At 37.2% G+C, this 26,326-nt stretch overlaps 1 pseudogene; it reads left to right on the top strand.

Annotated features, from left to right (window-relative positions):
- The first annotated feature begins 1,567 nt into the window (after positions 1 to 1,567).
- LOC124973169 (complex I assembly factor TMEM126B, mitochondrial-like) lies at positions 1,568 to 3,764 on the top strand (annotated as a pseudogene).
- The last annotated feature ends 22,562 nt before the right edge of the window (positions 3,765 to 26,326 follow it).

The following is a 26,326-nucleotide window of genomic DNA, read 5'->3' on the forward strand; positions in this document are numbered from 1 at the left end:
AAATGCTGTGTTTGCTTATGAGGAACTAACAAACTGTTTTCCTTAGTGATTGCACCATAATATGTTCCTACATAAAACATAATTGGGGTCTACTTTTTCCACATCCCTGACAACACTTAGTTTCCTTTTATTTAGTGTAGATATTCTAGCAGATGTTCAGTGGTAGCACAAACACTTAAGGGAATGAGAGAACACAGTCCACAAAAATCAGGAATGAAAGAGATAATCAATGTCTGAATGCATCTATAAGAAGCAGAGAAACTGAATGCACAATTAAAATATTTTCCCACACTGAAGAGTGCAGGCCTATATAGTTTTACTGGTGAATTTTCATTAAATATTCAAAGGAGAAATAATCTTAATACTTGACAAATTCTTCTAAGAAGTAGGAGGGGATGGAATACTACCCAACTAATTCTAAGAGTAAATCCAGACAAATCATCACAAGAAAGGAAAACTCCAAACCAGTATCCTTCACAAAAATGGGCACAAAAATCCTCAAACACTATTAGCACATCAAATCCATGAACATACATTTTTAAAAGTTATATGTGATGATTCAGCAGGGATAACCCCAGGAATGCAAGTTTGCATAACAGTTGAAAATCAATTACTGTAATATAGCATGTTGATAGAATAAAGAATACACCACATGAAAATCTCAATAGGTATGTAAAAGGCATTACTAAGGCTGACTTTGAACTTGCAATCCTGCCTCAGCCTCCCCAGCTGCTGAGATTACAGGTGTGCACCACTGTGCCAACTTTAACTTACATTTAAAGTGTTGTTTTCTTCGGTCGGTTAGACCATCAGTAAGCTGCCCTGCCTTCTTCAGGTGTCTGTACCTGCAGTAACTCTCTGATCTTCCCTAATGGTTTTGCACTTATTCTCTTGACTTATGAAACTCAGTTCAATCAAAATCCAGAAGGATCAGAGCGAGGGTTTAAGGAAGTGTGGTTTTTGTTCCTTGTTGGCACTCACATTTCCCTTGGTTACTCCTGAATTTGCAACTTTCTTTGAAAGGATGATTATTGGGAGGTCACTGCTATTCTGATATAATTATCAATCATTGTTTAATTGAATTACAAAACCAGATTTTTTCTTTATTGACTATTAAATCACATCCCATTAATTTTTTTCTCAATCTTTTTTTGTTGAATTATAATTTACATATAATAAAATGGACAGATTTTAACTATAATCTTTTGAGATTTTTAGTCCACTGGGCTTAAAATGTAAAACATTATAATAATCTCAGAAAATTCCTCAAGTCCCTTTTAAATTAGGCCCTCACCTCCATCAGGCACACACTCATCCAATAGACAGCTATTCCAGTGGGTTAGTTCCTTCTGTTTGAAACATACAAATGGAATCCTACCCTATTCTTTAATTTCTGATGGTAATATATTATGTCAGGCTGTATCTTCACCTCTATTTAAGCATCTTCACTACATTTTTTTAATGTTTAGGAGGGGCCAGAACCCAGTCCTTGGGTCTGCACTTTTTCCTAACTCTAGGCACTTGCTGCTTTCCATGCATGTAACACAAATTCCTGAGAGGGCGGAGGATGTCAGTGTGAGTACTTTGAATGTTACATTGAGCAGTTTGTATTTTATTCCATCTATGTGGATTTTCCATTGTAGCATCATGGTTCTTGGGGCTTGTGAAGTGTAACAAATTATATATTTGTCATACATACACACAAAAGCAATTTTTCCTCCTTGGATACTTACCAAGTGACTCCCATGAGTCACAGGCTATTCTAAGCAACTTGTCAACTCTGAACCCTGGATGTGGGAGAATATGTGGGTGGAATTTACTAGACATTGATGTTTTAAGGTACTTCCCCTAAGATCAAATTCTCCAGAGAAGATTCTATTGGTTTCCTTCCTCAGGGATGGTAACCTGACAGTGAGTCATCAGCTGTCATGTTGGGGCACACCTGCCTGATGTTCAGTAGCATCCTGGCCACAGCTAGCTCAGGCCTTCCTCTCCAGAGGTGGCCTGCGGTGCATGTTCAGAGGGGAGAGAGTGGGCTTGGGGTTGTGCATGGGGGAAGCAATCCCCACAGAGATCATTAAACTCCTTTTAGGCAGTTTCCTTTTTTGGCTCTCTTCACTCCTTTCTGGGGTAGCTCCACTAGGCTTTGCATTCCCCAAGTGAGATTTCACATGGTGAATCACATCTGCTGTTGGTTTCCCTCCCTGCCAGCATTGGGCTCACTATGACAGTAATTGTAACACTTTTCTCACTCTTGGGCTATTTTACAGCTATCATTTTGTGTTTTCTTGTACTTCTTTTGCCTTTGAAAGAAAACCCTTTCTAAAAAAAAATCAGTCCATAGGCTTCATTAATAAGTTTACTTCTGTTAATTCTGAAACAGGTTCAGAAATACTGCATATCTACATTTACTGTTAATCAGTGTCATTTTTGACTCTAAGTATGTTCTTATGGTCCTGTCAGCAAATTATCCTCCCTAATTCCAGGATAGTTTGCTGTTTACTGAAAGGATGACAGTGCTAGTCTGTGAAGTACCTTGGATGCTATGCTAACTGATTTGCATTTTATTCCTTGAAGTGTGGAATTGACTGAGTCTGCATGGCCTCCTCATGTCAGTCTGCTCAGCTGCTCAGCTCAAAAATTCTTTAGAACAAAGGTTTAAGAGATTCATTGCCCACTAGAAAGCCATGTCCTAGAGGAAGGGCAAAGGTCCTAAAAGAAGGTTACTTTCATAATTGGGTAACGTTTTGAAGAACAGAGAGGGCAAAAGAGAGAGAGACTCCCACGCCCATCAAAAGCACATGGGTAGTACAATATGATTTTGTGGTTATGATGCAAGAGGCAGGAGGATCAGCTTGAGATCTTTTAGATTTTTTGTTTTTGTTGTTGTTTTTTTTCCTGTTCTTGTCTGTCTCCCAAATTGGTAACATCTGCCACTGCCCAATCACTAACTGCTTTGGCTCAGCTCACAAGAAATGGCTTCTTGTTTTGTTGTTTGTTGAGTATTCCCTGCCACCATTATGCAGACAAGAGAACCCAAGGGAGAGGTTTCCGAGTATGTCATCTCATATTACTTAAGATAATCATACAGGACTGATCTGAAGGACTCAGGTGCTATGCCAGTGGGGGATGGAGAAGAGGTAGGCAGAAATTCCTAGTGCACATCAAGATGGTGATTCATATGCATGGTCAGCCCAGTCTTTCTCTAGGAGATGGAAAACTCAGAAGACCAATGGTCATTGATGTTGTAGAAAGAAAATTCAAGTACCTTAGAGAAGAAAAGACCTTAAATATATATGGAATGGTATTCCTTGGAATATTGGTAAACTTCATTTTCAGATACTGATTCAAGGTTAAATATGATGCTTTGAAGACATACGCATCATTGACTGCACATTCATTTTTATGCACTGTAGTTGCTTACAAGTTCCTTGTAACTGATGCTTTGTATTCAGGTAGTATAAGCATAAACAAGGAAAATTGCATTTTGAAAAGTTCACTGGTTGGCATAGCATGTGGTATTTTATATCCCGTGTGGTATTTCATATCCCAGTGCATTGACTTTTTCTAAAAATGGATGTCTGGCACTCAAGTCTTACACTGTTCCACTGCCACTGAAAGGAAGAGTTTTATTACATTGGTTACTGCTTTGTCAAACAGAAATGAAAGTAATGGCAGTTGCCCTGGTCTTTCAAAAAGCATTCAGAATAATTACTGGTGTACAGAACTATGGAACACTCGAGAAAACTGTACAAGAAAATTAAGTGTATGCTAACTCGGCAGAGTGAATTTTTTAATGCATTGCTGAAAGAGTGAAAAGTAACTATTTCTCTCCCATTTGCCTCGTATGTAGCAGATACTCAGTATTTAGTGATTTGATAAATGTAAATGTAAAATTTTAAAAAGATAATCACACAGCAATAAGAAAAATATTATAAATATTTATGCCCCAAACAATGGAGCATTTACATACATCTCCCTAGAAATGGCATTTTATGTCCCAGGTCTGTGGTATTTACTATTCATGAGTTAGGTCTTATGGAGTAGAAATAATTTAGAATATTCTCTTACTTGTATTTACCAGAAAGTTAGAAAATTATGAATTCTTCATGTTGCTTATGTTTTACCAATTCCTCCAAATATTTAAGACATAGGAATACGTACACATGCACAGCTTAAACCAATTATTTGAATGTGTGTATGGAATTTTAGTGGGAAAATAAAACCTCAATTAGGTCCTAGTTTTACTGCCTGGAGTATCAAAAGAGGAATATCAAAACCTCTTGAAGGAGGTTTAGATTGGACCAGCAGAATGCATGCTGGCTCTGGTTTAGTGCTCAGAAGAGATTGACAGACTTGCCTGGCTGACTCATGGCAGGGCCACAACTCATTTGTCTTTAGACCCCTGTCACTTGGTATAATGTAGAGTATGTAATAGGTTCTCAGTAAGAATTTCAGAATGACTAAATGAGGCAGTTGTCACCATGGTAGTCATTCATATCTAAGTGAGATATGGTATGAATAAGATTGGTAAGAGTTATTGCATACATTTCACACCTCACCAAATCAATTCTTAAAGATCCCAATAGGTGAATGAAGAGTGCCTATTCTTGGGTTATGAACAACAGCTGAACTAGGCCCCAGTGTGGAGGTAAAGAGCGCAGTCAGGAGGGCACATGCCTTAGCTACTGTTCAGTTACTACTAACATACAGGAATGAATTCTGAAACTGAAGAGGGCACAGCTGGAATGAAACCCTTTGTGTGCCCTCTTCAAAAGACCACTGTTCCCCCTGGCAGTCAGAATCATGGCCTCTGGGATAGGAATGTGCCATGTATTTCCCCCTGTTAGCAAATTAAAGAAAAACAACTCTTCTGTCATTTTTGCAAAACCTTTTCTTTGTTGCATTGGCATTTTAGATAAGAACACAGCTTTTGGTATTATGGGTGTAGGGCAGAAGGTTCCTGGTAGGTTTGGACAAAGATTAAGATTTCTGAGTGCCACTCCAGGGGTCTGAAACAAGATTCTGCACATGATGTCTCAATATTCCAAACAGAAAATCTGGGATAGATAGATCTAGGGCTATTTAGTCTGAAATCATCTGATTCTGGATGAGCACTCTTAAAATGATTAACATGCTTATATCCAGAGCTGAGCATTGAGAAATTTCAAGGGAATAAATGCAGACACATCATGAAAGCAGAGATTCCAAGCTTTATCCTGCTTCAGATGCACACTGGGCATCTACAGGCCTAAGAGAAGAGTCACTACTTTCAGCAAAGACAGTTTCTCTAAGACTCTATTATGCATTTCTTACTATCTCATTATAGATAGAATTTATATTTCTCTAATTACTAATGCTGTTTTCACATTTTCATGTGTTTATTTATCATCTGTATTTTTTGAAGTGCCTTCTGTTTTGTATTTATTTTCTAAATATTGATTTGCTGTTGTAGCTTTCTTGTTGTGGCAAATACTGAAAATGTTACCTTAAAGGAAGAAAGATTTATTTGGTTCATGTTTCCAGCAGACTCAGATCATTGTTGGCTGGTTCCATTGCTTTAGACCAGGAATGAGGCAGATCAGCATGGTAGAAGAATATGGCAGAGGAAAGCTGCTCAGCTCATGGCAACTGGGAAGCAGAGAACAAAGAAGAGGCTAGGACCAAGTTATACCTTCCCTGTATACACCCCAGTGACTTTCTTCTTCCAACTAGGCAGCATTGTCTACAGTTTTCATCACCTCTCAATAATGCTGTCAGATTGGGATTCTCTTAAATGATTAACCCAATGAGGAGGCCAGGGCTCTCATGATTCAGTGAGTTTCCCAACAACCACTGCTGCATTATCAACAAACACAAGGTCCTTGGGGGACCTTCTAGGATCTACCATAATATTTGTCTTCTTATTGAGATGTACAATTTCTTTTTACATTCTAGGCACAGGCATTTTGTCTGACACAGGTTTTGCAAAAATTTTCCCACCCTGTGGCTTGCCCTTTCCTTAGTTTTCTTTTAAATGGAGATTTTTTTAATGTAGCAGGTTTTTTCATTTGTAAGTCAGGCTTTTGTATTGTGCATGAGTAATCCACCACTCAAGGTCCTGTTGATATTCATCTGTGTTTTCTTTTAGGAGATTTATAGTGCTAACACTTACATTTCTATCTGGGACACACTCCATGTTAATTTGGCTTAGGTTGTGAGGTAAAGTTTGAGGATAATGGGGCTGGGGATGTGGCTCAGTAGTACAATATTTGTCTAGCATAACTGAGGCCCTAGCTTCCATCCCCAACACTGCGGGAATAAAAAACAGTTTGAGGATAACCTTTTGAGGGCACATGACTTTCCTATTTCAGCAGTATTTGTTAGAAAGTTGACCCTTTCCCCATTGCATTGACTTATATGTGGGTCTGTGTCTGACCTTTTTTCCTGTCCCATTGATTATCTCCCTGTCTTTACACAGAGATTACATTTTCTTATTTTCTGAACTTAATAATGAGGATGAAACCAGGCAGTGTTGTCCCTTTCTATAGTGGTGTTGACTCCTGTTCCTACTCAGTTCTCCAATCACCTTTGCAGTATCTATGAGAAGCCATGCTAATTCAGTGACTGGGGTTTCAGCAAAACTCCTAAGTCAGTGTGAGAGAGGATCAAGTTTTAACCCTCATCCAGTATCCTCTTGGCATACTGGTCCACTCATTTAGGAATTCATTTGTTTTAAGCATCATTTTGTAGATGTGCTTTTGGTGTGCTGGCCTTGATCATTTTGTGTCAGAATTATTCAGTGGTTTATCACAATATCCATAAAATATTTCAATGATTTGTTCCATAGATCCATAGTATTTAAAATTTTTTGATGTTATTGAAAAAGGAGTTATTTTAAATTGACAATATTTATTTTCTCTATTGTTTCTTCTACTTAGTGTACATGACAGTATATGATTCATTGTACATAAATGGAGTACTTTTTATTTCTCTGGTTGTACATAATGTAGAGTCACACCATTTGTATAATCATACTTGTATATAGAGTAATGATGTTTGTCTCATTCCACCATCTTTCCTACTCCCTGCCACCTCCAATCCCCTCTTTTCCCTCTGCACAATGCAAAGTTCCTCTGTTCTACCCTTACCCCATACCACCCATTATGTATTAGCATGAACTTATCAGAGAAAACATTTGGCCTTTTGTTTTTTGGGATTGGCTTATCTCACTTAGCATGATATTCTCCGACTCCATCCATTTACCTGCAAATGACATAATTTTATTCTTCTTTAAATCTGAGTAATATTCCATTGAGTATATATACCACAGTTTCTTTAGTCATTCATCTATTGAAGGGCATCTGGACTGGTTTCATAATCTAACTATTGTGAATAGAGCTGCTATAAACATTAATGTGACTGCATCACTGTAGTATGCTGATTTTGAGTCCTTTGGATATAGGTCAAGGCGAGGGATAACTGGGTCAAATGTTGTTTCCATTCTAAATTTTTTAAGGAATCTCCATAATTCTTTCCAGAGTAGCTGTACCAATTTGCAATCCCATCAGCACTGTATGAGTGTATCTTTTCCCCACATCCTCGTGAACACCTATTGTTGCTTGTATTCTTTTATTTTTCTTTTACTATTTTAGATTTTTAAAATTTTCAGTACCTTAAATTTACTCATTTAAACTTTCTAAACATGTATAATTTTTTCCTTTTTAACAAAGTATAATAAAACATGAAAACCCCAAAAATAGAATACTTGACATTTAAAATTCAAAATCAAATTAGTGGAATATTAAATAATTACAAAACTATATCTTTCTAAAATATTTATAAAGTTACATGAAGTTTTGTAGAATTTACAAAACAATGGTTCAAAAATAGAACATTCCTTCACTCCCAAAAAGAAAGCATGTCTAGTAGAAGCTGCAAAGATTTCAGTCTGGGCACCAATACCTCATCTTTGCACATGGGAGAAGTGATGTGTGTGGCCGCCCTCCCTCCCCTCTGAGAGCAAGGTGATGGCCAGGCCCTGTGGCTTCCACCAGCACAGTATATGGTTTTCTAGAATATTGTAAGAGTGAACCCTGGGACTATTCAGCAATAGCCTCAGACCTCACAGCTTTCAGTGTCACCTGACTCATTCCTTGGAAGTCACCTGCACTTTGGGAAGAACAGCGAGTCCTGCTCAGGTTCCACAGGACCTTCCTTAAGGATGAGACTGAGCAGGTAGGTTGTTTCCTATACAAACTTTAAGACATGAACTGGCAAGGCCAGCAATTCCCAGGATGCAAGACTAGCATCAGACAACATCAGGAAGCTGTGAGTGATAGAGGAGGAAGTGGGAGAGGGCCTGAAGGCCTGTGCATACAGGGGGCCCTGCCAGGGAATGAGGACCAAGAGGGCCCTTTTGTTGCATCTGAATGAAGCTGAGCTACAGGTGCTGTGTGGACAAGCTGACTCCCTTGGAGAGGCAGACAGTTCTGGCTCTTTAATACCCAGCCATATTCCTGTGCTTAAGAAAATGTTTTGTCTTTATTTTTATTTTAACTGCTAGCTCCTATTTCCTCAGTGCTCTTCAGCAATTAGGAGTTTAAACACTTTCCAATTATTGATATTACTGTGAAATAAAAATTTGAAAATAATGAAGAAAACTGATATTTTGCTTAAAAAAAAAAACAACAGAAAAGTTAAACAGTTCTACCCTGACACTGTTCTACTTGGATCTGTACATTCCACTGTCCCCATTCCTGGAGACAAAACAGGGTTAGAAGCTTGAGCATGTGGCAGGATCCACAGAGCACTGTGCCATGCAAGCCCACCTGGTTCCAGGCTCTGGTTTTCGCATGGTGTGACTCCAGCTGGCCAAGACATTGTGTCTCCAATCAAGGATGGAGTCTCCTGGTGAAGTGGAAGGTGCTTCTTAGGCTTACAGACTTTAGTTGCTTTTAGAGAAAGATTCATCATGGTAACACTGCTAGCCAAGGATGCCTGGGCACAGCTGCACATGGGTGTGGGCTTGTGTGTTGATGGGATTCCCTCTGCACCCTGTGTCTCACTCTGGGTCTCCCGGTCCCCTATTGCACAGCATCCTGGTGACCTCACACCATGCACTCACCTTCAAAGAACACCAGCGGTTTTCCATAGCTGGAACACAACCATTGCAAGGTCAGGACTGGTACACTGAATGTGAACCTCACACTTCAGATAGAAGCTTGCATTTTTGTTGCTTGTGTTCTCAATAATAACCATTCTAATTGGAGTGAGATAAAATCTTAAGGTAGTTTTGATTTACATTTCTCTAATTACTAGAGATAAACATTTTTTTCATTTATTGATCAATTGTATATCTTCTGTGAAGTGTCTGCTCAGTTCCTCAGCCCATTTATTGATTGGATTATTTGTATCTTTGGTGTTAAGTTTTTGAATGCTTTATAAATTCTCAAGATTAGTGCTCTTTGTGAAGTCCATGTGGAAAAGATTTTCACCCACTTTGTAAGCTCTTTACTCACATTATTGTTTCTTTTGATGGTGAAAAACTTTTGTTTGAATCCATCCCATTTATTGATTCTTGTTTTTAATTCTTGTACTTTGGGAGACTTGTTAAGGAAGTCTGGTCCTAAGCCAACATGATGAAGATTTGGGCCTACTTTTTTTTCTATTAGGTGCAGGGTCTCTGGTCTAATTCCTAGGTCCTTGATCCATTTGAGTTTTGTGCAGGGCAAGAGGGGTTTAATTTCATTTTGCTGTGTATGAACTTCTAGTTTTTCCCAGCACCGTTAGAAGAGGCTCTCTTTTCCCATTGCAGGATTTGGCACCTTTGTCTAGTATTAAATAACTGTATTTTTGTGGATTTGTCTCTGTGAATTCTGTTCTGTACCATTGGTCTACCTGTCTGTTTTGGTGCTAATACCATGCCGTTGTTACTATAGCTCTGTATAGTTTAAGATATGGTGTGTTGATACCTCCTGCTTCACTCTTCCTACTAAGGATTGCTTTGGCTATTCTGGATCTCTTATTTTTCCAAATGAATTTCATGATTGCTTTCTCTATTTCTATGAAATATGCCATTGGGATTTAATTGGAATTGCATTGAATCTGTATGCAGCTTTTGGTAGCATGGCCATTTTAACAATATTAATTCTGCCTATCCCAGAATATGGGAAATCTTTCCATTTTCTAAGGTTTTTGTCAAGTTGTTTACTTTAGTGTTCTGTAGTTTTCTTTGTAGAGGTCTTTCACATCTTTTGTTAGATTGATTCCCAAGTATTTTATTTTTCGAGGCTATTGTTAATGGGGTAGTTTTCCTAATTTCACTTTCAGTGAATTCATCACTTATGAATAGAAATGCATTAGACTTATGAGTGTTGATTTTATCTCCTGCTACTTTGCTGAATTGATTTATTAGTTTTAGAAATTTTCTGGTGGAATATTTTGGAACCTCTAAATATAGAATCATGTGATTTGAAAATAATGATACTTTGAGTTCTTTTTTTCTTATTCATATTCCTTTAATTCCTTCCATTTGTCTAATTGCTCTGGCTAGAGTTTTCAAGGACAATGTTGTATAGATGTGGTGAAAGAGGGCATCCCTGTCTTGTTCCAGTTTTTGGAGGGAATGCTTTCAATTTTTCTCCATTTAGAATGATGTTGGCCATGGGCTTAACATAGATAGCCTTCACGATGTTGGGGCATTTTCCTACTATCCCTAGTTTTTCAAGGGTTTTGAACTTGAAGGGTTGCTGTATTTTGACAAATGGTTTTTCTGCATCTATTGAGATGATCATGTGATTCTTGTTTTTAAGTCTATTGATATGACAAATTACATTTATTGATTTCCATATGTTGAACCAACCCTGCATTCCTGGGATGAACCTTACTTGATCATGGTGCACAACCTTTTAAATATGTTTTTGTATGCAATTTGCCAGAATTTTGGTAAGTGTTTTTCCATCTATGTTCATAAGGTATATAGGTCTGAAGTTTTCTTTCCTTGATATGTCTTTGTCTGGTTTTGGTATCAGGGAGATACTGGCTTCATAGAATGAGTTTGGAAGGGTATCCTCCTTTCCTATTTCATTGAATACTTTTAGGACTATTGGTGCAATTTCTTCCATTAAGGTCTTGTAGAACTCATCTGAGAATCTGTCTGGTCCTGGGCTTTCCTTGGTTGGTAGGCTTTCGATGGCATCTTCTATTTCATTGCTTGAATTTGATCTGTTTAAATTGTGTATGTCCTCCTGATTAAGTTTGGGTAGATCATATGTCTATAAATTTGTCAATGTCTTTGAGATTTTCTATTTTGTGGGAGTATAGATTTTCAAAATAGCTTCAAATTATGTTTTGTATTTCAATAGTGTTCATTGTGATACTTCCCTTTTTATCATGAATTTTAGTAATTTGAGTTATCTTTCTCCTTCTCTTTGTTAGTGTGGCTTAGGGCTTACCAATTTTGTTTATTTTTTTAAAGAACCAACTTTTTGTATTTTCCATTTTTTTCAATTGTTTCTTTTGTTTCTATTTCATTGATTTCAATTCTGATTCAAATAATTTCTGGTGTTCTACTTTTGGTGTTGATCTCTTTTTCTAAGGCCGTGAGATGTAATGTTAGGTCATTTACTTGTTGATTCTTTATACTCTTATTGAATGAGTTTAAAGCAGTGAATTTTCCTGTTAGTACTGCTTTCATAGTGTCCCAGACATTTTGCTACCCCCACTATCTTTAATTGGGGCAGCTTCCATCTTGGAACACCTGCAAGAGACTAAATTGTTAACATTTGACTGTTTATTTGTAACACATAGAAATAAAATTAATTGTTAAAATTATCTTTAGAAAGATATTGTTTGAGTTTTGTTGTTTACATGTATTTGAATTTCTCTTCTAATCTATACTTTTATGTCACAATAAAACAAATTCATTCATCCTAAAGAAGTTTTAGGAAACACAAGATGGAAGAGAATTGCTCATTTCAGTTGTTATGGCTGAAAATCTGTAGTTGCCCTGAAAATGTGTTTTTCAATATTTCATAATGACACTGTACATTTTTAAACTCTTTATTTTGAGGTGATATCAATTCACATGCATTTTTTAGAAATAAACCAGGTGTTAGATACCGTATCTTACATGCAGTTCCCCCAATGGTAACATCTTGCACAAGAGCAGTGTAACAACACAACTAGAAAGTTGACCTCAGAACAGTCCAGATGGCCTCATTCAGATTTCACCAGGTTCCATGTTCAGGGTGTCTGAGTGCAAATCCTGCTGTTACATGATGTGTGAGGATGAGTGTGACCACCAGAGTGGACCCACTGCACACTAACATCATACGGACAGCTCCTGCTGTACCTTCAGTGTCAGACTGCCTCTTGTCCTTCCCACAACCTCTTGCAAATGTAGTATAATTTTGTCCTTTCAAGCACATTCTATAAATGGAGCCATATCATCTATACAGTTTCTGGAATTGGCTCTTTCCACCCAGTGCAATTCTCTACACAACTTGCTGTTTGTGGTTCTACTTTCTTGTTGCTTAATAATGTTCTGTGGCCTGGAGGCACCACTTTGTTGCCTGCTCACACTTTCAAGTATTTTGGGGTTGTTTCCTGTTTAGGGGTGCTTATGAAGAAAACTGCTGTATGCATTTGTATTCAGGTGTGCTTTCTTCCTCACTGAATTACTTGTCCAGGTTGGTCTTCAACATCTGGGCTCAAGCAATCCTCCAAGCCCAGCATCCTGATTGCTGGGCCCATAGACACATTGCCCTGTACCTTGGTTCATGCACAGGCTTTTGCATGAATCTATTTCCATTTCTCTTGGATGAACATCCAGGAATGTGGCTGAGGCCTATGCTGGTTCATGTTTAATTTACCAAGAAACCACCCCTTCTTTTCCAAGGGCTGTACCATTTTACAATCTGAAGACATAAAAATTTACATGTATCTCCACCTGTTCACCAGGATTCAGTGTCATCATTGTTGTTTTTTTAAGTCCTTTAGTCAGGTATGGATTCCTATCTCAGCACGCTGTTTCTTTTGCTGTTATGTGTGGTAGCAGGCATGCTCCTCAGGACCACTCTTACACTGAGCTACAACTCTGGCCCCTTTATTTAATTTTGAAACAATATCTTACTTAGTTGCCCATCTGGGTTATGATCCTTCTGTGCCAGTCTCATGAGTAGCTGGGGTTATAGGCTTTCACTTTGCTTTTCATTTTTGGGAGTTTCTTTTGATACATCCTTAAGCTTCCTGTAACTTCCTTTAGCCCTGTCTGATCTACTAATAATCCCTGTAAAGGCATTCTTCATTTCTGTTTTGTTTTTGATGTCTAATATTTCTTTTTGCTTTTCCTTGGAATATGTATATCACTACTTATATTAACTATCTTTTCTTGTATTGTCTGCTTTTTTTCTTTAGTGTCTTTACAATAGGAATCATAGTTGTTTTAATTTCCTTGTTTGATCTTGCTGACACCTCTTCCTTATCTGAGTCTGGCTCTGACACTGGCAGTGTCTTACAGGTCAGTTACTTCAGGCAGAGAGGTATTTAGTGATGTGGTTGTAAGTTTTGGGACAATGGGAGGCACTGTTCATTGCTGTGATGAAGTCATGTGCATTTAGTGAATCTGTGTCCCCAAGTTTGTCTTTTACAAGAGATTATCTGTTTTGCTTGTCCCTCAAGTGGGACAGAAGGACCAAATACTGGAGTGGCATTTCCTTTGTCAGGTTGGTGTTTCCCTAATTAAACTCAGGCAGGTGGGGTCAGTTCAAATACTTTTTCATGATGGCAGACCTCATTGAGAAGCAAACAATTTTCTAGGAGTATTTGAAAACCGTTATTCAACCTTTTCTGCAAGTGGCATAAGAGAATTTTCTCCACACTCCACTCTGAGGAACTGGTAGTCTCCTGAAGATGACCTGCAAAGGTGTGGGACTTCCCTGTAGAGTCTGAAGATTTTAACTTTTAGACTTATCACCTTTGAGACTATAGCAATTTGTCCATTGCACTTTGGGGTGTATTAATCTTATAGAAACCCCAACAAGGGGTTTCTTATTGATTATGAACTTAATCAGTTGTAATTCTCTGCATCAGTTTGTCTTTCTACAGTTTACCCAGGGCCTTGGTTTTGCTAAGCACAAAATGTACCACTAGCTATATCCCTATCCCTTGTCCCCGCCATTATTTGGCAAACAGTTTGCACTAAGATCTCAGTATTCTCATGGATGTAAGAAGAGTAATTCATTCTAGGTTAGTTCGGTGTTTGACTTGTTACAAGGGTGGACAACTTCCAATCTTCTTATAGGTGGAACAGGGAGCTGGAATTCTGCTTGTGTCCTTTTTTATTCCTTTATTTCATTGTCAAAGTTCTGTTTTGAATCATTTTAATTGCTTAATGTTCATTTATTTAATTTCTCATCCATCATATTTCCTTAAATTTTGTATTACTATCTGTTTTGGTAATGATTTGAATTTGAGTTTGTAATTCCCTTGAGTTCTTTTTTTTTTTTTTTTTTTTGTTGTCTGGCACAGTTGAACAGTGAATCCATCTATTTTCAAACCCCATTTTTTTGTTTTTTTTTTGCATTGCTGGGGATTGAACCCAGGGCCTTGTGCTTGCAAGGCAAGCATTCTACCAACTGAGCTATCTCCCCAGCCCCCCATATTTTCGATTGGTGGAAACCCATGCTTTTTTCACATCGTATATTTTTATCGTGTCCATTTTTCTTACCACTGATGTCTAAATTCTTGCTGTACTTTAGTCTAATGATCATTTAGTACATAGAATGTTTGGTTTACTCACACTCTAAGTAATTCAAACACCATTGTATAACTTTGTTTTATTTTGATTTTTTCTGTAGTTTATTTTTTTATTTACTGTGATAAGAACAGGTGGCCTGTTGATCAATTTGATAGCTGAGCTTTTTGTTTTTGTGTGACCAGAAAAATAAGGTTGTATTGGAAGGATGTCCTGCAGGTGTATTGAATTGAAGTATCAAGTGCTTGATTTAAGAATTTTCTTTGATAGATTTGATGAAGTTATGCATGTGCTGTGGTGTCAGAACAAACAAAATCCCAAAGTCTTAATACATAAAGGGCTTATTATTTGCTCTCAAGTACTATGTTCTGTTAGTTGACCCCCTGTGAAGGTGACTCTAATCTTGGGATAATCCTCTGATCCTGGACTGCAGTACTCATCTGATCATGAAGACAGATCAAGAGATGACACATTGACTTTAAAGTTGTTAGGCCTCCCACCCAGGTTCAGGTTGTTGCCTGGGGCATTGGTCCTTTCCTCACCCAGAAAGTATAAAGATCTTATGAGAGTCAGACTCAGGTTGAATTTAAGATAGTCAAAACACTTTCCTGATGAAGTGACTTAGAGAAATCCTCTGGTAATGAGAAGGTGAGCAGGGAGTCTCCAATGTTCTTGATCAGGCCCTGGACCCAATTACTAGTTATGATAAATTGACCTGTCTGAATGTTTATGTCTCTGGCAACCATCCCTTAAATAGTTATCTAGGAGATCTGTAGGTGTCAGTCTGACCCAGGTATGGTGTTCTGTGGGAGTGGGGACTTTGGAACCAGTGTGTGAGAGAAGGAACTTAGAAGGATGGCTAAACTTCTCTGAGCCTCAGTTTTCTCATCTGCTAAAGGTTCACCATAAAACCCTGATTTTAATTTGCCCTTCATCTGACCAATGCCTGGCTTTCCCTTCACTCCAGGTCCATCAGTGTGGTCACACATTCAGGCCTTCTTGGACTTCCATCCCTCTATGCTCATTTATGCCCAGGACCTTTGTCCTTGCTGTTCTCTCTGTTTACAAAATGCTACCCACATCCTGTCAGTACTGGATATGCTTAAGTTAGTTCTTATACACAGTGGATCCTCTTTTGTGTTCCTTCTGGCATTCCTTGCCTTTGGGATGGAGTGTTTCATGAATTTTCTTTTAAAGCATGCCCTGATGAAGGAGGATTTCCTTCTGTCATTATGTTGTTTCATGTGATCTTATATTTCCTTTGGCCCTCATTTCCTGCAAGTTTCTATTTCCCACTTAGCTGATTTTCATAGTAAGACATGTGAGTTCCCATCCCTTTCACTTCTGTTGTGTGCTGTATCTATTTCTTTGTGATTCTAATGGAGTTCCATTTAACATAGGAGAGTGACACCTTGCTTTTATGTAGACTTAAAGTGTCATAAATTCACTAAGATTGCAAGTGCTCCTCCTGTGAAGCTCTAACCCATCCCCCCTCAGTTACTGATCCCTCAAAGGTACATGTGCATGCATTGTGTTTCCAAAAACATGAACTGATAGTTGGAGTTTTTGCTATGTCTCTTAAATCATATACAGAAACCCTGTCCTTTATAGGCATTATGAATTTGCCTTTACCAGAGCTCTTTCTGAGTCATCTAACTATGAGTACCTGTCTAATGTTCTTCAGTTCAACTGGAAGAACTTCCCACATGCAGGGCACCTCTAATGGTGACTCCTGTTTATCTAGTGCTGTGGTTTGAAGTGTGAGTCCCTCCAAAACTCCAGCTGAAACTTTAACCCAAATGCATTGAGAAGCTGGGACATCAGGATGTTGTTAGTCCCTCAGGCTCTGACACCATGCATAGATGAATAGCTTTAGAAAATAGCACTGTTTCACATGCATGAGGCACTGGATGGATCTCCAGCACCACACACCACACATACACACATGTGTGCACACACACATTAAGCTAGACCTGGTGGTACAGGCCTGTCATTGTAGCTACTGTGAAGACTGAGGCAGGAGAAGCACAAGTCTGAGGCCAGTCTCAGTAACTTAGTGACCCTGTCTCAAATAAAAAGTGCTGGAGAAGAACCTCCATGGTACAGCCTATTCCCAGCATGTGTTAAGTCCTGGTTTCTGTAATCTGTACCATAAATAATTTTAAGGAAGGAAGGAAGGAAATAAAGAAGAAAGGAGTGGGCTTGAAGGAATGGGTTCAGTCCTTCCTTCATTATATGAGGGCACAGTAACAAGGCCCTGTTTTAAATGGAGAAAGTAGGCCTTCTGCACATACCTAATCTCCTGGCACCTTGACCTTGGATTGTCAGACTTCTCAGAACCCAGAATTTTGAGAAATTTATTATCTCTTTTAAAAGTCACCCAGTATAAGGCATTTTGGTGCAGGAGCTTGAAAGGAGTGAGACTTCTGGGAACAGCATCATTGCTGCCTGTTGTGGAAGGACACTTGGACTGACCATAGGATTCCTGGCTGACAGGTTTGTCCTTCACCACTTTGAATATTTCAACTCACTGTCTCCTGTGTTCAGGGTTTCTGAGAAGAAAGGTGATGAAATGGGGAAATGATAACAAAGGTGCCCTTCCTCTCAGCCCCACAGATGTGAATATCATGGACTATGGTGTCTTAAGGAACAGCATTTTGTGCCAGAGTCAGAATGTGAGTGAAGTAGTACCATGTTGAACACCAGCCATTTTCAATTGTAATAAAAAGAAATTGCACACCTTGAATGTAGGTATGATCAGTTCTTTAAAAGGCAAAAGCCATTGCAGATTTTCAGACTTGAAATGAAAGAGCCATTGAAGCCTCCTACTGGACAATTTATAAAAACAGTTAAATATCAGCTTCCACAACTCACTAAAGTCAGAAACTGCTGGAGTTCTTCCTTATTCTTACTATAAAATCACAAAGGTCCTTGAGGGCAAAGTGTGAGGCATCCACTGTGGGTCATACCCAGGGAAGGGACCTCTAGTTCTACAATATGTATGACACATAATGTGTGTAATGGTTAGTCTATAATTATGGCTTTTGGGTAAGAAAGGAGTACTGGCAATATTTTCATCATTTATATGGAGGACATATGCAGTTAACATGGCTCATCACTTGTGAGAATAAGCTTGATCACCTTCTCAAAGTAGGTCCATTTTTCTCGCCTGGTAAGTTGCTTTCCCCTCCTCTTTCCACACTTCTCAGGTGGGTCACTCCCAGGGCAATGAGTGAAGTGAACCCCAGCTCCCCAAGGAGGGAGTAGTCACATGCATGGTCTGGAGTTCAGCCTCAGGTGTGTTTAAAACTAGCTTATCTGAAACTCCTCAGGTGTCCTTTTCCACACTTTCTTTTCAGTTAGATGGTTTATACAATGCAGGATGACCTGCTTTTCTTTGCTTCAGCTTCTCAAATTAAACAAGATAATTAAATAAATGGGAGATGTATTCATGTCATTGTAAATCTGTGCCTTGTCCAAAGTCACATGAGCCAGTTCTGACAAGCTAGGGAGTCTTATGAAATTATTTACTGACCCCTATTTATTTTATCAACTCTAAAGGGAGCCATTTGCTTTGCATTCAATTCCTGATAAACCTTCCTGTTAACAGTTTATTTGAAAATCAGTTCTGTGAATTTAAATTGAAGCTATATTCCGTAATGTATGCAAATGTGTATGTATATACAAGACTCTATTCCACAGCCTTACTTTCTTTGTTTTTGCAGAACTGGGGAATCTAACTCAGGGCTCATGCTTGCAAGACAAGCACCCTAATAGTAAGATACATCCTCACCAGTTTTTATTTTAAGACAAGGTCTTGCAAGCCTCAAACTTAGGACCCTGCTGCTCCAGCCTCCCAAGTAGCTGGAAATAAAGTTATGTGCCACCAAACCTGGCTTATGGGATTGTTTATAGTGAACAAAATATCCAAAAATACAACAAAAACAACAAAATCAACCTCTGATAAACATCAATATCCATTAATATAAAATTAGTTAAATAAATCATGGAACATAGATAATATTGAATATGATGCCACTGTTAAAAAGAATGAGTGAAGTCTGCATGTACATAAATGGGTAGGGTCTGTGTTATACAATCAATTGGGACAGCAAGTTGTCACATGGAGTTATTTATACTATGATCCTATTTGTGCAAAAGTTTAAAAGGATATTCAAGCACATGTACACATGAATACAATAGAAGTTTATATATAGATGCAGAATTATGTGGAAGATACACAGACAGCAGAATATACAAAACTGGCAACAAGGGTGTCCTATGTGGGAATGAACTGGGATTGGGGAAGCAGGTAGAGTATATCTTGAGTTTTATGATTTGTTTTACATTTGTTTGTGTTGAAATGGAAAGGTGTTTTCTACAGTTTGCTCTAACAAAAGGGCAGGAATAAGATGAAAAGAGGGATTACCCATGTCCTAGCACTAAGGCAGACTTGTTTGTAAGTGAGCCAGGACTGATGTCCAGGAGGCAAGGACTGACCTTCTGAGATCTCATCAGCTGATCCCTGTACACACTCAAGTGCCTGCTAAGTCTCTTTCCCTTCAACATCAGTGTTTCACATCAGTCCCTATGTCCACATGCCTTCATGAGTAGGGTCAGCCTAAAATTGCTGATATTTTCCAATCTTTTTACACTTAAGTATGATTGCTACAGCTATTGCATAAAAATAATATGGAAGATTTTCTTTTTATATGCTGTGAAGAATTTACTTTATGTCTTTTGAGTGTTCCAAAGAATATTTCTATGAAATCATGTAGACCCAGTACATTTTTTTTATGGGACACTTCTTCAATAACTGTAATCTATTAAAATTATGAATTTATATTTTCAGTTTTTAGTGGGGTCAATTTTAGAAAATCATTTCTTTTAAAGATACTCAGATTTCATGTAAATTTCCAAATGCTTTACGTATGGTATTTCAAATTAATCTCCTATGCTTGATTAGTCCTGTTTTCTTGCTAATGCATAAACATACTTTTTATTACTTTCTCTATTCTACATTTTTCCATGTATCTTTTCTTTATCTATATTAATGAATTGAGCCACTTAGTTCACTTATTTTCCTATATTGCATAACTTTTTAAAGCTGTGACTTTTCCTCATTACTACTTTAATTGTATCTTATAAATTCTGACATATAGTAAATTTTAAAAATCACTTTTAAATATCCTATAATTTATTTTCTGGTTTTATTGTTATTGTCACTGATCCAAGAGTTAACAAAAATGTTTTAATAAAATTAGCAGAGGACTTTTTTTTAAAAAAAACCTGATGTTATTCATGTTTCTGAGTTTTAGTTGTATTACTTGGTTTCTATTTCTTTTGTTCCTGCCCTTTCTGTCCACTTAATAAATATTTTGCATCTCTAGGTCCAAGGAAACTTTTTTTTTTGTCATTTTGGAAAAACTTCCATCTTTAAATTAGTTTCTTTCCAAAATTCTGTCATATATTTGGGCAATTGTCTATTTCTCTCTAGAATTTTAAAATCCCAAGTTACAATATTTTTTTCATTTTGTTTGATTTAATTAAATTCATATTGGAGTATTTTCTTACACTTTATAACTTCTTCCATAAGCTTTCATAACTGAAAATGTTTGATGTAGACTCTCTGTCCTGTGTGTTAGGTTTATTTCTGCTCTTGATGGAGTGTGAATTTTCCTGACCAGCATTCATAGATGACTCAGCCCCTGGGGCTGAGGTGGCTGGTTCTGGAGTGCCCTCTTCTGTGGATCAAGTGAAGTGCAGTTTTAAAAAGCATGGTTGGTATTCCAAGGTGTCCCTCCCTGGCCACCATTAGGCCTCTGTCCCCCAAGCTTGCAAGCCCTTTCCTGTCTACAGTCACCCTTGTGCTAATAGCAGGTCTCACACAAGCTCATTCCATCACTGGAAGAAGAGAACCCTGCAATTAATGCATGAATGTACTTTACAGAAACTGTTGGAAGCACTTTTATAGGGTTCTAATAGTCAATATATACATTGAAGGCCATTGCTTCAATTTATTAAACAATGGATATATAAAAATGTACAATTCCACAAATCTGACCATGGCCACTGCTCCTCTTGAGGATTAGAGAAGCACAAATGTAAGTGAAGTAGCCATGTCCCCAGTGACATCCTCTCTCTCCACTCTTGGCTGCAAACCTGACTCAGGCAGGGTATCAGGATCATTTCACACATTTCTTACTTTAGAGAAGCATATCATGTTTTAATTATTCTTCTGAAACTTACTCTTCGTTTTATTAGTATTTGAACTCTATCATGTAATGGGAATCTCTATCAATTTTTAACCATTTTATAGTATTAGATTTTGTTACTAGAACACAATGTAAATACCTATTCTCTTAATAGCATTAAGATCTTTTTCAATATTTTGCTATAATAAACAGTGCTTTAATGAGCATTCTTAGGTATGTCTTTTGCATACAGGACAAGAGAATCCATCTAGGAGTAGAATTTCTAGGTGATAGGATATGAAGGTTCTCACATACAGGAAGTGTCAAATTGTTTCCCCCAAGAAACCACAATGTTTTATAGTACTAGAGTATGTGAAATTCTTATTGCTCTATATTTTTGACATTTTTTGCTACTCTATGCAGGACATTATTCTGACCTTCAATTGCATATCCTTATGATAAATGAGCCTGGATATTTTTCATAAATGTACTGGCTCTTTATGTTTTCTTTCCTAGGAATTTTGTTTGTTTGTTTCGTATGCCCATGCCTCCATTTGATTTTTTTTTTTTGTCTTATTGACGTGTAGAAATTCTTTTGTCCATCCTGGATCCTAATTCTTTAGTATATTTTTGTGTTTTGAAAATGTCTTTTCCTACTTCCTGGCACTTTGACTTTTCAGATCATTACCATTATGTATTTTGCAGATATTTGCTTTCATTACGACTTGTCTTTTCATTCTCATAATAGTGTCTTGCATGGAGCAAAATAAAAATTTAATATTTATTTCCTTTGAATTTTTTATAAAGTCCAACTTATCATTTTTTTATTTTTTAAAATATTTTGTTTTAACAGTAGGTGGACACAATACCTTTATTTTATCATTTTATATGGTGCTGAGGATTGAACTCAGAGCCTCACACATGCTAGACAAGTGCTGCACCACTGAGTCACAACCCCAGTTGACTTTTTTTTCTTTTTTAAATATGTGAATTGTTTAGTTTGTACCTTTTCATATTTTCTCTCATTCAAGATCCTGTTTCAGTGTTATTTCTGCATATAAATGCCTAATTCTTCCAGCACCATTGAAAAATCAGATATTTTCTACATTGGATTTTCTTTACTCCTTTGGCAAAGTTCAGTTGAGTCTATATGTATGGGCTATTTCTGAGCTCTGTATTCTGTTCTACTGGTCCGTATGTCTATTCGTACACTAATAAAATGCTGTCTTGATTTCTATAACTTCACAGTCTTAAAATTAGGTAGTTTAATTTCTCCTTCTCTGCTCTTCTTCTTCAGTATTGTTAGCATTTCTGATTTATCTTTTCATATGCATTTGTTTTTGGTTTTGTGGTGCTAGGGTTTAAACATAGGGATTGTACATACTAGGTAAGAACTTCACCATTAAGGACACCTCCAGCTCCCATATAAACTTAGAATCAGTTTGTAGTATCCACAAAATAATTTGTTAGATGTTAATTGGGATTACATTGAATCTGTACATCAAGTTGTAGAAAATTGACATCTTAACAATATTGTGTTCTCATATCTGAGAACCTAGAGTATTTCAACATTTATTTAAATAAACTTTGATTTTCTTCATCAGAGTTTTACCACTTTCCTCACACAGATTTTGTACATATTGTTCTTTAGATTTCTGCCTTAATGTTTTTCTCTCCTTTCCTCTTTCTTTCTGGTGAGAATATAAATGAATTTGTGATTTTAATTTCATATTCCAGTTGTTCATTGCTGGTATATAGGAAAGCGATTTCATTCTTGTGTTTTATTTGTTGTTTGTTTTTTGTCTGTTCATTTTTGTTCTTTTGTACTGGGGATTGAACCCAGAGGCACTTCACTACAAAGTTACCTGCCCAGGTCCTTTTGGATATAATCTCCTTAAGTTTCCAAGACTGGCCTTGAATTTTTAATCCTCCTACTTCAGCCTCCAGAGTGACTGGGACTATAGGCATGCACCACTGTGTGAGGCATGTTAACTTTTAAGGGAAAGACTAGGTGTTTGATTTTAGAATGTACTTCCATTTTAACATGGATGTAATGCTATAATTTTCCCCTCTAATTACTTCTTCATCTGCACCTTACAAGTTTCAAAATGTTTTTCATTTTCATGCAGTTCAAAATATTTTCTATTTCCCATGATTCTTTGAACCACATTAATTAGAATTTTTTTTTATTTTCAAATACTTAGAATTTTTCAGATATCTTTGTTATTTCTACCTAAATGCATTGTGAATCAGTGAATATACTTCATAGGGCTTCACTTCCTTTAGATTTATATAGATATGTGATATGGCCCAGAATGCAATGTAATTTGGCAAAGGTACTATTTCCACTTGAAGAATGTGCATCCTACTATTGTATGGAGCTTTCTAAAATTATTAGTGGGTCAAGCCATTAGACTGTCTCATTTGCCTTGTAGATCTTTCCTGATTTTTTACTTACATGTTTTATCAAGAGTTCTTAATTCTGATAAGAGTGTTGAAATAAACAACTACTTATGGATTTTTCTCATTCCATTTAATTCTAGGTATTTTTCTTTATCTGTGTTGAAACTCTTATTGTTTTATGCATGTTTTAGAATTTGATTTTTTTCTTTTTTTCTCCCATATTTCATGTGTGTGTGTGCACACATGTGCGTGTGTGTTACTGGGGACTGAACCCAGGGCCTTATGCATGCTAGGCAAGTGCTCCACCACTGTGTTACATTCCCAGCCCTTAAAAAAACTGGGACAGGATCTTGCTAAGTTTTTCAGGCTATCATCAAACTTCCAATCATCCTTACCCTCCTAAGTTGTTAGGATTATAGTTGTGTGCCACTGTGCCCAGTTATTCTTATGTTTTCTTAAGTATGCAAACTTTTTAATATGATGTTTTTGTTCTTGTCCTGGGATAAACGGATGGATGGATGAGTAGATTGATAACAGCCAACAACATGATTTATATCTGAGGTATAATTTGGGTTGTATCATCATGAAAATTTTATTTCTCTGGAATTTATATTTTATGTATGTATGTATGTATGCCAACAATTATATTTGTATTTTAATTTTTGTTCTAATAAGTTTTATAAGAAATATCTCAAAAGACACTCTACTTCACAAACACTAATGAGAAACACCAATTTATTTTAGATTTATTCAAGATGTGAATAGGTTTAAACATGAATATCACAGATTCATAATTACATGACAGCTAATGGAGTGTTAGGTTCTATCCCATTCTTAATGGTTAAAGGAAACCCCTTTAGATGTGTTAAATGTAGCAGAGTTTACTTAAGTGAGGAAAGAGAAATGTTCTACTTAACTTGACAGCTCCAGTATTTCAAGAGCTTCAAAGAACTCAGGCCTCCAATGTGGCAGGGCAGCATTACAGAATAGGAGTAGTGAGGCTCTAAACTGCTTCCCATGCCACAGAGTCCCACACCTTGGACTTCACAATCGATGGCAAACACTGCCATTGTCGAAACTCTGATGTATGGGAGTGTCCTCTGCACTAGGCTTTCAGATAGCATGAATACTAACCTAGTTCACAGACCACAGACTCAAGTGTAGAGGTGTCCTCAGACCAAACCTAGTTTAATGTAACATGAAAAATAAAATATTAAGAAATGAGTACCACATATGATTTACACAAATTATTTTAGAGAAAATGACTTTGGTGAGTGTAAATACTTTGTATTTTTAACAAATTTTTGATTCATAGCCAAATTAAATGAGCAATAACTAAAATATTAGCAATACTGATTTGAATATAGCAAGCAAAATAAATATATTGTTAACTAAAAGTATAGTTAAAACTGTGAATAAGGAACTTCCCAATGATAAATAGTTCTTGGATCTGTATTTTAGGAAAAATCTACAGTGTAGATAGTAAAATAGAAAATTCATGTTGGGTACTGGGGATAGAGTTCAGCCATAGAGCACTTGCCTAGTGTGGTCAAAGACCTGGGCTAAATATCCATCCATGTAGGGGGAAGAAAACATGGATTTAGGTGGAATATTTTGAAATTTTGAGATCTATAAGTAACTTAGTTTAGCATAGAAGATATTTTAGTGTAATAATCATTAAAAAGCTTCTTTTTGCCAGACACAATGGCATGTGACTATAATTACAAAGACTCTAGAAGAAGTATGGAGGATTGCAAGTTTGAGGTCAACCTCAGCAACTTTGTGGGCCTAAGCAACTTAGTGAGATCCTGTCTCAAAATTTAAGAAAAAGCAAAAGTGCTGAGGTTAAAGCTCAGAAGTAAGGAATTCCTGATACAAAACAAAACAAAAACATCTCATTTCAGTGCAGTGAATTGATGCACATATACAATCCTCCAATCCCAGCTACTCCAGATTATGAATGCTTCCTAAATTCAGGTCAATACACTTCAAGAAAAAAGGTTTGGAATGTATGGAAACTGGCATGTTTCTTTTTAAACAATACCACTGCTTACCCTTTAAATATTTGTTCAAAAAGACACCATTTTCTTCAAAGCTATATTCTTTTACTTGTATCATATTGAATAGTACTAAAATTGGACATTTTTTGTAGTTAATGGATTAGCTGTACTGTTGGTTTATGTTACTGATCATTTTGAATATAATCACAACTTAGTCATAGGAATGTGTGTCTTCCAGAAAACAGAACTCCTAATCATGGCAATAAAGAATTGTTCTTACTTTTGATAGATAACTCTGCAAAATTTATTTATGCTGATTCACAAGAGAACTGGAGAAGCATAGTTGAAAGGAATCACACAGAGATATGAGCCAAAGCCAAATGCTGGAGCAGTTCTGTTTTATTTTAAAAATGTACACACTTATATAGGGCTGGGAAGAGGCTGATTGGTTGGGGCATGAAACGGGGTGAGAGTTGACTGGGTGAGCCTTGTTGCTAGGGGTCTGGGCGGGGTGTCAAGCACCGATTGGGTGCAAGTACATGCTGGTGGGAGAATGTCGGTCAAGTGCCGAATGGGAAAAATAAGAGCGGTGACCTTATATTTCTCCCTTTTTTTTATGTTTTGGAATGGGGTGTCACTCAATCTGGTTACTTCCTGCTGGATGGGAGCGAAGTCTGGGTAGGGGTAGAGGGTTTTGGGAGAAATATGGTCAGGAGACCCCATAACAAGGTCGAAAAGGGAAGGTTTCTTGGGGGATGAGGTTGGTGAATGTCCCTTGTAGCGGCCTCGGGTGGAATGAGCCAAGCATTCTGGTGAAGGAACGTGAGGAAAGAGTTCCATGAGCTGAGTAGTTTTTCCTTAACAGGTGGTGGTAAGATGTCCTCAGGGGGATGTGGGGATGTCATCTGTAGCCAGTGGTTGATAGTACCTGAGAAGAAGCTCGTTGAAAGTTTGGTTAGAAATAGTCTGAAGTTGATGTTGAAGGAACTTTA

The sequence above is a fragment of the Sciurus carolinensis genome (assembly GCF_902686445.1).
Source record: "Sciurus carolinensis chromosome 14 unlocalized genomic scaffold, mSciCar1.2 SUPER_6_x, whole genome shotgun sequence".
NCBI lineage: Eukaryota > Metazoa > Chordata > Mammalia > Rodentia > Sciuridae > Sciurus > Sciurus carolinensis.